Source organism: Macaca nemestrina, chromosome 11, assembly GCF_043159975.1.
Source record: "Macaca nemestrina isolate mMacNem1 chromosome 11, mMacNem.hap1, whole genome shotgun sequence".
Lineage (NCBI taxonomy): Eukaryota > Metazoa > Chordata > Mammalia > Primates > Cercopithecidae > Macaca > Macaca nemestrina.
In genome coordinates, this window is record NC_092135.1 from 44,555,019 (window position 1) to 44,563,539 (window position 8,521).

Consider the following 8,521-nt stretch of genomic DNA (forward strand, 5'->3'; position numbering starts at 1 on the left):
ATCTTTAGCATCCTTCCTTTTGTCATTTGCGAAATCACCCAGTAGTCCACTGCTAATTTTATAGAAAAGTTTACAGTTTGTGGATTACTTTGGATTATCCTAAAAAAAAAATGTGGCTCATTAGGAAGGGTTTGAGGACTGAAAGCTTTATACTCATTGGGAGACAAGAGAGCAATAGAAACACTGGGAATTCTTTTCTGGAAAGTCTTGTGTGCTGAACCCCCAGCAACATCTTCTCTTGTATATGGAAATACATAAAATGGTAGAAGTAATTTTATACCTGATAGAGAAAACTTGTACCATATTTCCATAAATTGTTTCTCTTTGGTGAGGTCCCTGTAGCCACATAATAAAAGTTCTTATTTATTATTTACAAGTTTTCTCTGACATCTTTTATAATCTTTCAGAGGTCCACAGAACCACATTTAACGAATAAGACTTTTCAACACATTTGTTTGCCGTTTGAAAGTCCAACATTTTCTTTTACCTAATATTGCATTTTCCTGCTATTTATTCATTTAATAATAGGCTTCAATGCAAACACATAGTAATGTTACCAAAAGGGCAAGTGCAGTAAATAGCCTTATGTGGGAAAGTCAGCCAGCTTTTCCTAATGCAAATTGGGAATCTTGTTAAAACATGATTGTGCATAGGACCTTTGCAGAATGAAAACAACTCTTCCTCAGAAACTCATTTGACTTTGCCTAAATTACACTGAAGCAAAAGGACAATTGTGGCTCTTTCATTAGCCTCTATCCTGCGCTGCCTCTCCTCTGTGCATGCTACAGGCACACACAGTAGTAATATAGGTGAGCCGTGCTTGTGAATGAAGGCACAATTATTTAATACGTGTGCCTGCATTTTGCACAAACCTAATTTGTTCTATTAGGTTGATGCAATATAATGGCAGGTTTTGCTATTAAAAGTAATGGCAGGTTTTGCTATTAAAAGTAATGGCAAGACCGCAATTTCTTTTACACCAACCTAACAGAACAAAGATGAAGTAACAGGCTCAAGACAACTTCAGTTTAGGAGATCATGTAGATATGAGTCAGTCATGGCCTCCAAAACTTAATAACTGCCTTATTCAACTGTGACACTAACACTCCACCTGCACACCAGCAGCATGAGAGTTATGTGGTCCTTCAACAGCCTAAGTAGTGCATTGATATTCTGAGATACACAGTTTTCTTCAATGTGACAGATGCATTTTGCAATTCTGCACACTTTTGTATTATCATTGGCCCAATTACCAATGCTAAGTTAAATTCCCAACAGCAACATTATTTAAACAACTCTTTAGAACACCTTGAAAATATGTCAGATATACCAAAAATGTAATCCAATTCAAGAAGGTCTTGGATGAATTCAAAGGCAAGATGGCAAGACTATGGTTTTGTTGCTGTTGTTGTTGTTTTTGTTTGTTTTTTATGTTGCATGCACTACTCTAACAAACGTGGACAAGACTGTAATTATATCCTTTTTCTTGCCCCCAAGCCCCCATATAATTAATAAATAAATAAAACATATATTAAAAACAAGATGGAACATTGGGTCATGTGGCTGTATTCATGAATTTATATTTACAAATTATTTGACCCAGATTATATTTTAACTTACTGGATAAAATTATTCAGTCCCAGTTTTATATTGTTGTTACATGTGGGGATAAGGAGAGAAACAGAATGAATTGCCATTGGATGAGAAAGAGGAAGAGGGGCAAGGAAAAGTAAGAATAACGAGGAAGAGAAGAAGAAAAAAATAATAAAAGGAAGAGAAAGTAATTTTGGCATCACTTTCACATGGAGTAATTTATGTATAATTAGTTATGCCTGAAAATTCACTGACTATAAAAGCCAAGGGTTGTCTTTCGATGTGTACAATGCCATCTCTAGCATATTTCATAGCTCATATCAGTCTCAGTGATTTTGTCTATATCTGAGCTTTTTAATCACATTGTTTCACCTTTTAGAAGGCTGAAAATTCCTTTTTTGCAACTACTGATTGGTGACAAGAATTTTCAATTTCGTAAATGCATTTGAATTCCAGTGCAATCACTAAGACCACATTAAATATATGGACCTGTTGTGTAAAAAGACAGTAGAACATTTTCATAATTCAAAAGGAAAGTTGGAACTTTCTACCCCTCTTACAGGTTAAGGGGGCACGTGATCTGGTATAAGAAAGTCACTTGATTTTGTAAGTTTAACCAATTACATTCATTTTTATTCCAGTTATTGTATTTGTATAATCTGGTAATTCAATAACAAGCAGATATAACTGTAGCCTAAAGAAGATGATGAAATCATAATTACTTCCAACTAATTTATCTTCATCTTCAGTAATAGCCATAGACTTAAGGCTTTTGTGATACTAAGTTTAGTTATCAACATATTTCAGATGTGACTTAGGCTGCTTTAGCACACTACTTCTTATTTTGGGTTCCTTGTTGTCAGTTACATGCTCTGAATTCAATTTTAATATTTCTGTGTTTAGCTGAGAAAGGGAGTCTAGGAATTCCACTAAGGAACCCTTTTAATTTTATGGCTTGTTCTTTAGTATTTTTAAGATGCTCCCATAAACAGCATGTGATTTGATCTTTGCAAAAATACAAGTGAGGAAGGTGAACACATGATATTATCCCTATTTCACATAGGATAAAACTGAGGCTAAGACAGTCAATTTGCTCTTAAGTTAACCATTTGGAATTAGAATTCTATTCTACATTCTCTAAATTGTCTTAGACAAAGTAGAAATCCTTTGTGACAGCTTTAGATGTTTTTAAGAATGAGGGACTGAAATATAATATTAATATCTATGTACAAAAATTATGCAGAATAAAAAGTTAATCACAGACCTAAAGGTAAAATGCAAAACTATAAATCTTCCATAGAATAACACCGGAGAAAATCTAGGAGGTCTTGGATTTGGTGAAGACTTTTTAGATATAATACCAAAAGCACAAACCATGAAAGAAAACATTGATAAACTGGACTTCATTAAAATAAAACACTTTTACTATATGAAAGACACTATTGCTTTCTTTGCTGCGTCTACTGCAAGAATGAAGACCATTCTCAGCAATCAGACTGTCGACATTCCAGAAAATGTCGACATTACCCTGAAGGGACGCACAGTTATCGTGAAGGGCCCCAGAGGAACCCTGCGGAGGGACTTCAATCACATCAATGTAGAACTCAGTTTTCTTGGAAAGAAAAAAAAGAGGCTTCGGGTTGACAAATGGTGGGGTAACAGAAAGGAACTGGCTACCGTTCGGACTATTTGTAGTCATGTACAGAACATGATCAAGGGTGTTACACTGGGCTTCCGTTACAAGATGAGGTCTGTGTATGCTCACTTCCTCATCAACGTTGTTATCCAGGAGAATGGGTCTCTTGTTGAAATCCGAAATTTCTTGAGTGAAAAATATATCCGCAGGGTTCGGATGAGACCAGGTGTTGCTTGTTCAGTATCTCAAGCCCAGAAAGATGAATTAATCCTTGAAGGAAATGACATTGAACTTGTTTCAAATTCAGCGGCTTTGATTCAGCAAGCCACAACAGTTAAAAACAAGGATATCAGGAAATTTTTGGATGGTATCTATGTCTCTGAAAAAGGAACTATTCAGCAGGCTGATGAATAAGATCTAAGAGTTATCCAGCTACAGAAAGAAGATGCCAGATGACTCCTAAGACCTACTTGTGATATTTAAATGATGCAATAAAAGACCTGTTGATTTGGAGCTTCTTAAAAAAAAAAAAAGAAAGAAAGACACTATTACAAGAAAGAAAAGACAAGCCACAAACTGGAAGAAAATCTTTGCAAAACATCTATCCAATAAAGGACTGGTATCCAAAAATATACAAAGAATACTTAAAACTCAACAATAAGAAAGTAAACTACTCAATTTAAAAATGGGCAAAAGATCTGAACAGACACTTCATCAAGGAAGATATATTACTGGCAAATAAACATATGAAAAGATGCTCAACATTGTATGTCATTAGAAAAAGCCAGTTAAAACAAAAATGAGATACCACTACACACCTACTAAAAGAACCAAAATCTGGAACCCTGACGAAATCAAATGCTAGTGAGGATAGGAAGCAACAGGAACATTCATTCATTGCTGGTGGGAATGCAAAATGGTACAGCCACCTTGGAAGGCAGTTTGGCAGTTTCTCACAAAACTAAACATACTCTTATCATATGATCCAGCAATTGTGCTTCTTGGTATTTACCCAAAGGAATTGAAAACTTATGTCCACACAAACGCCTGCACATGCAGTTTTATTCATAATTGCCAAAACGGGGAAGCAACCAAGGTAACCTTCAAAAGGTGAATGGATAAACAAACTGTGGAACATCCAAAAAAGTTAAAATTAATTAGCAAGAAAAAGGAGTGAGTTATCAAGCCACAAAAAGCCATAGGAGACACTTAAATACATATTACTAAATGAAAGAATCCAATCTTAAAAGGCTGCTATATAATTCCAGTACTATGTAATTCCAACTATATGACATTCTGGAACAAGTAAACATTGGAGGCATTAAAAAAAATCAGTGGCTGCTAAGAGTTTCAGGGGGAAGGAGGGATGAACAGGTAGAGTCCAGGGGATTTCCAGAGCACTGAAATTATTCTGTGTGATATTACAGTGTTGGATATGTGTCATAATCTCTTTGTTAAAACGTATAGAATGTGCAATGCAGGCAGTGAGCTCTAATGTACACTATGGCCTTTAGTAATTAGTAATGTATCAATATTGTTGACCAATTATGACAAATGAGCCACACTAACATAAGATGTTAATAAAGGGGAAACTGCTGCGAGTGGGAGTTTGGTGCATGAGGAGATAGTTGGGAACTCTGTATTTTCTGATCAATTTTTCTTTAAAGTAAAAACTGATTTTAAAAAGTATCTTAAAAAATACAATTATGTTGGAAAAACATATAGCAAAATGTCCTTTCAATTTTCTGTGAAACTTGTTTTTACAAAATTAGTAAAGGAGAAGATTATTAGCCTCTGATTTAACCAGCCCATAACATGTGCATGTAACTGTTCAGAGTGAAAGATGCAGAGATAAATTTGTAATTCTTCTTCATTCAGTGAATCCCCAAAGCCTTAACTCTTAAGCTGTTTCACCTGCCATGCTTAAAAACAAAAACTAAAATCTTATGCACCGAGAGCGCTAAAGGCAGACAGTAATCATGTTTATGACAAGAAAATGTGTGTGAGTGATGTTTACCTGCATTTAATGATGCATGTTGCGGAAGATTTTTATCTGGAGCTCCTATTATTACAAGTATAACAGCACAAATATGAGCGTGAGCTATGCCCATGTATAAAAATACATATAGACATTCAAATACAGATGCAGCTTATGCATGCAAAAATGTACTTTGAGTTTAATTCTCCACAGGTAAATGTATCTAAATTATAACTTTCTACACAAAACTCTCAGAATTGGAACTCCCTCATTTCTTTCTGAAGTGCGATAATATCTATTTAACTTTGATCATGAAGCCCTCAGAAAGGGACCATGTCATCTTCCCCACTTAGAATAATGGTAGAAATTCTATCAGCCCCACAAATAACAATTAACAATAATAATAATGGTAATGTGAGAGCCAGTGTAAGCTATAATAATACCCTAGATGAAATGAAGATCTGCCATCCTCTCTATCTCTATGCTCAGCCAGCTTGCTAATCAAACACTGGCAGAATGAACTGAAGTTTAAATGGCATCATTATTATGATTTAAATATAAGTTCTTGTGAGAGACTGACAATCTTGGAAAGTAAAGTCATCCATTTATTCACAAAATCAAGAGAGCACTTGCAGTGAAAAAGCTCACTTCCCCTCCACTGACCTGCCAAGTAGCTTGAACTCTTTTCCAAAAGACCACATCTGGTGAGAATAGAATCTTAACCATTAGGGTGCAGATGCCCACATCATCATAACAAAAATAACAGTGCTGGCAAACTGGGGACATTAAAAAAAAAAAAAACTCTATATGCTGTTCCCTGAAGACTCATAGCGTGTTCAAGCTACTGCGAGTCTCAAGAATTCCACATATTATTCCTCCTTTCTTAGGAAGTTTGTCTATAATAGAACTTAATTAAACCAAAGCTGTGAGGGACATTCAGCTTGCATTCTATCTCCAAATGTTACTGCATGAGTTTCTGAGGGCCCAATAATCTATAGGGCCTTGATGGGAAAGAAACGTACAAGCAGTTAGTCTTTCCTGACTCTCTACTTACCAGTCTACCCAGTTCTTTGTTTCTGTGACATCTCAAAAGTCATAGAGGACACCACAAGCAGATTAAAATATTGATAACCAAATTTCCATTGCGCTTTCTCTGAGCTTCAACAAACATCATTCCACACTGTTGTGGTCACAACTGACTTCTTTGAGTTCCTCATGATATTTTATAATTACTTCATGGTCCTTTTCTTTATCCCTGAGTCAGCAGCCTCCGGAATGAAATTCTCTTTTACTGGGACAAATCCTAGCTATATATACAATAATACTAAAAACAGATTCACTTTTTGACCTTCTACATTCCTTATTTGTATTAACCAATTCAATCCTCAAAACCACCCTATGAATATCTCCATTGTACTGATGATAAAACTGACGTCAATTTCACAGAACTGGTATTTGATGGAACTTATTTATAGGGATAGGTAGTCATGTTCTTCTTCGTCCCTTGCCAATAGTTTGAACAATATAACACTAAGTACACAAGATGCCCCATACTACATAAATTGTAAATAAATTCCATTTGATTCAAATTAGGTTCAAGGGAAACAGAGCTTTCCCCACCAAGACACTCTCTAATTTGGATCATCATATTATGGTCCTGTACAGCGAGAGCCTCCATCATCCTTTCTACCTCCTCCTCATACTTCCTTATGGACAGCCAGCCTCACACCAAACTTATTTCACTGCAGTATAGTCTGTTCCTAAATATTTCTACAGTCAGAATATTCTTTCCACTTTAGCACTATTTGGTTTCTCTCAAATCATCACAGATAGTATTTGATAAATGACTAAAATCCAGGAGAATTCCTTAAGAATCATTTCAAAAAGGCATTTCATGTCTGAATATAATAATTCAAATAAGAACAATAAAATCTGAGTGGAATAAGTCAGAAAGAATCTGATGCAAAAATATTATAAGTTCTATATGTAATGAATATCTAATTCTCTATGTCTTAATTTTTCCTGAACTACCTTAACCTTTTTCAACCAAAACCAAAATGAAACAAAACAAAACAAAATCTGGAAGCACCACTACCAAAACACATACATACCCACAAATACACAAATATATATGGACATTGTAAATGAGATTTTTAAAATTAGATGTTATAAATGGTTCTAGTTAATAAATAGTCTCACAGTAGGATGTAAAATGAATGTCATCATTTGACTAAAAATGACCAAAGCAAATATTGTTAATTGATTGTATTGGTCTTTCCCAACAAGCTGGTATAGTGTATTAGAATCATTTTTTAACAAACTCTTCATGCAGGAACATCTAGAGTTGGATTGTAAGATGAAATGTATTTTCCATATTTGATTTAGTTAAGTTATATCATATACAAATTTCCTAAGAACATAAAAATGCCATATCAACTTAGCTATTTCTGGCAAAGATATTGTTATATAAGCCCCAGATGCAGAAGAAAAAAAAAAAAACATGTATTTTATTCTGTTGTGACTCTCTTTTTTTCAAAATTATCATCTGTCACAATTAAGTATCCAGCATTTTGTGTTGGGCAGAGGACTCAGCTGTAGCCCTCATAGAACTCTGTTTCTCATTCAATAAGTGGTTTATTTCATGTTTCTACCATGTTGAGCTGTCAACCAAGCATTTTTATTTTTTTAGGTCTTCTTTACTGTATTTTCCCTTTATATAAAAAAAGACGTAATTCCCATTTAATCAATCTGCTGGCTTTATTTTCCAAGGAACAAGGAAATGTACATTAAAGGGAAGCAGGAGAAAAATCTAAGAAGCTGAATTCTACAAATAATTTGCTTGTAAGTGCAGCAAAGGGAGGACTTTGCTTATAATTCCGATATCCTATGTAGGATACAAAATCTTAAGTATTTTCAAAGCAACTGTTTTATAAAACAGAAAAATATGGAAACACACACAAAAAAACACTATTCCCCATAGGAATCAAAAGAAAAACATCTCAAAGTTCATTTCCTATTTGTTAAAAATTCTACATATTTTGAATGAAAAATCAAGTTGAGAATGGCTTTTATCTTAAATGAACTCAGCCCCAGTATTATCAGACTCACTATCCTCTTTTCAAGAATTATACTACTTTCATATGGTGCAGGGTTAGTTTTATACAAAATAATTATATAGAACTGATTAATTTTCCAAGAATTGTTTATTTAAGATTGATAATTCTCTAACAAGAATGGAGCACATCATCTACAGTGTCTTATTTTTTTTTTCTCCCCATAAAGAGGTAGACATATTTTCCTATCCTTGCTGAAAA

At 34.4% G+C, this 8,521-nt stretch overlaps 1 pseudogene across 1 annotated transcript; it reads left to right on the top strand.

Annotated features, from left to right (window-relative positions):
• Positions 1 to 3,041: 3,041 nt before the first annotated feature.
• Positions 3,042 to 3,742, top strand: LOC105492712 (large ribosomal subunit protein uL6 pseudogene; annotated as a pseudogene). The gene has a single exon (XR_011609752.1). The product of XR_011609752.1 is annotated as a large ribosomal subunit protein uL6 pseudogene (transcript).
• Positions 3,743 to 8,521: the final 4,779 nt, after the last annotated feature.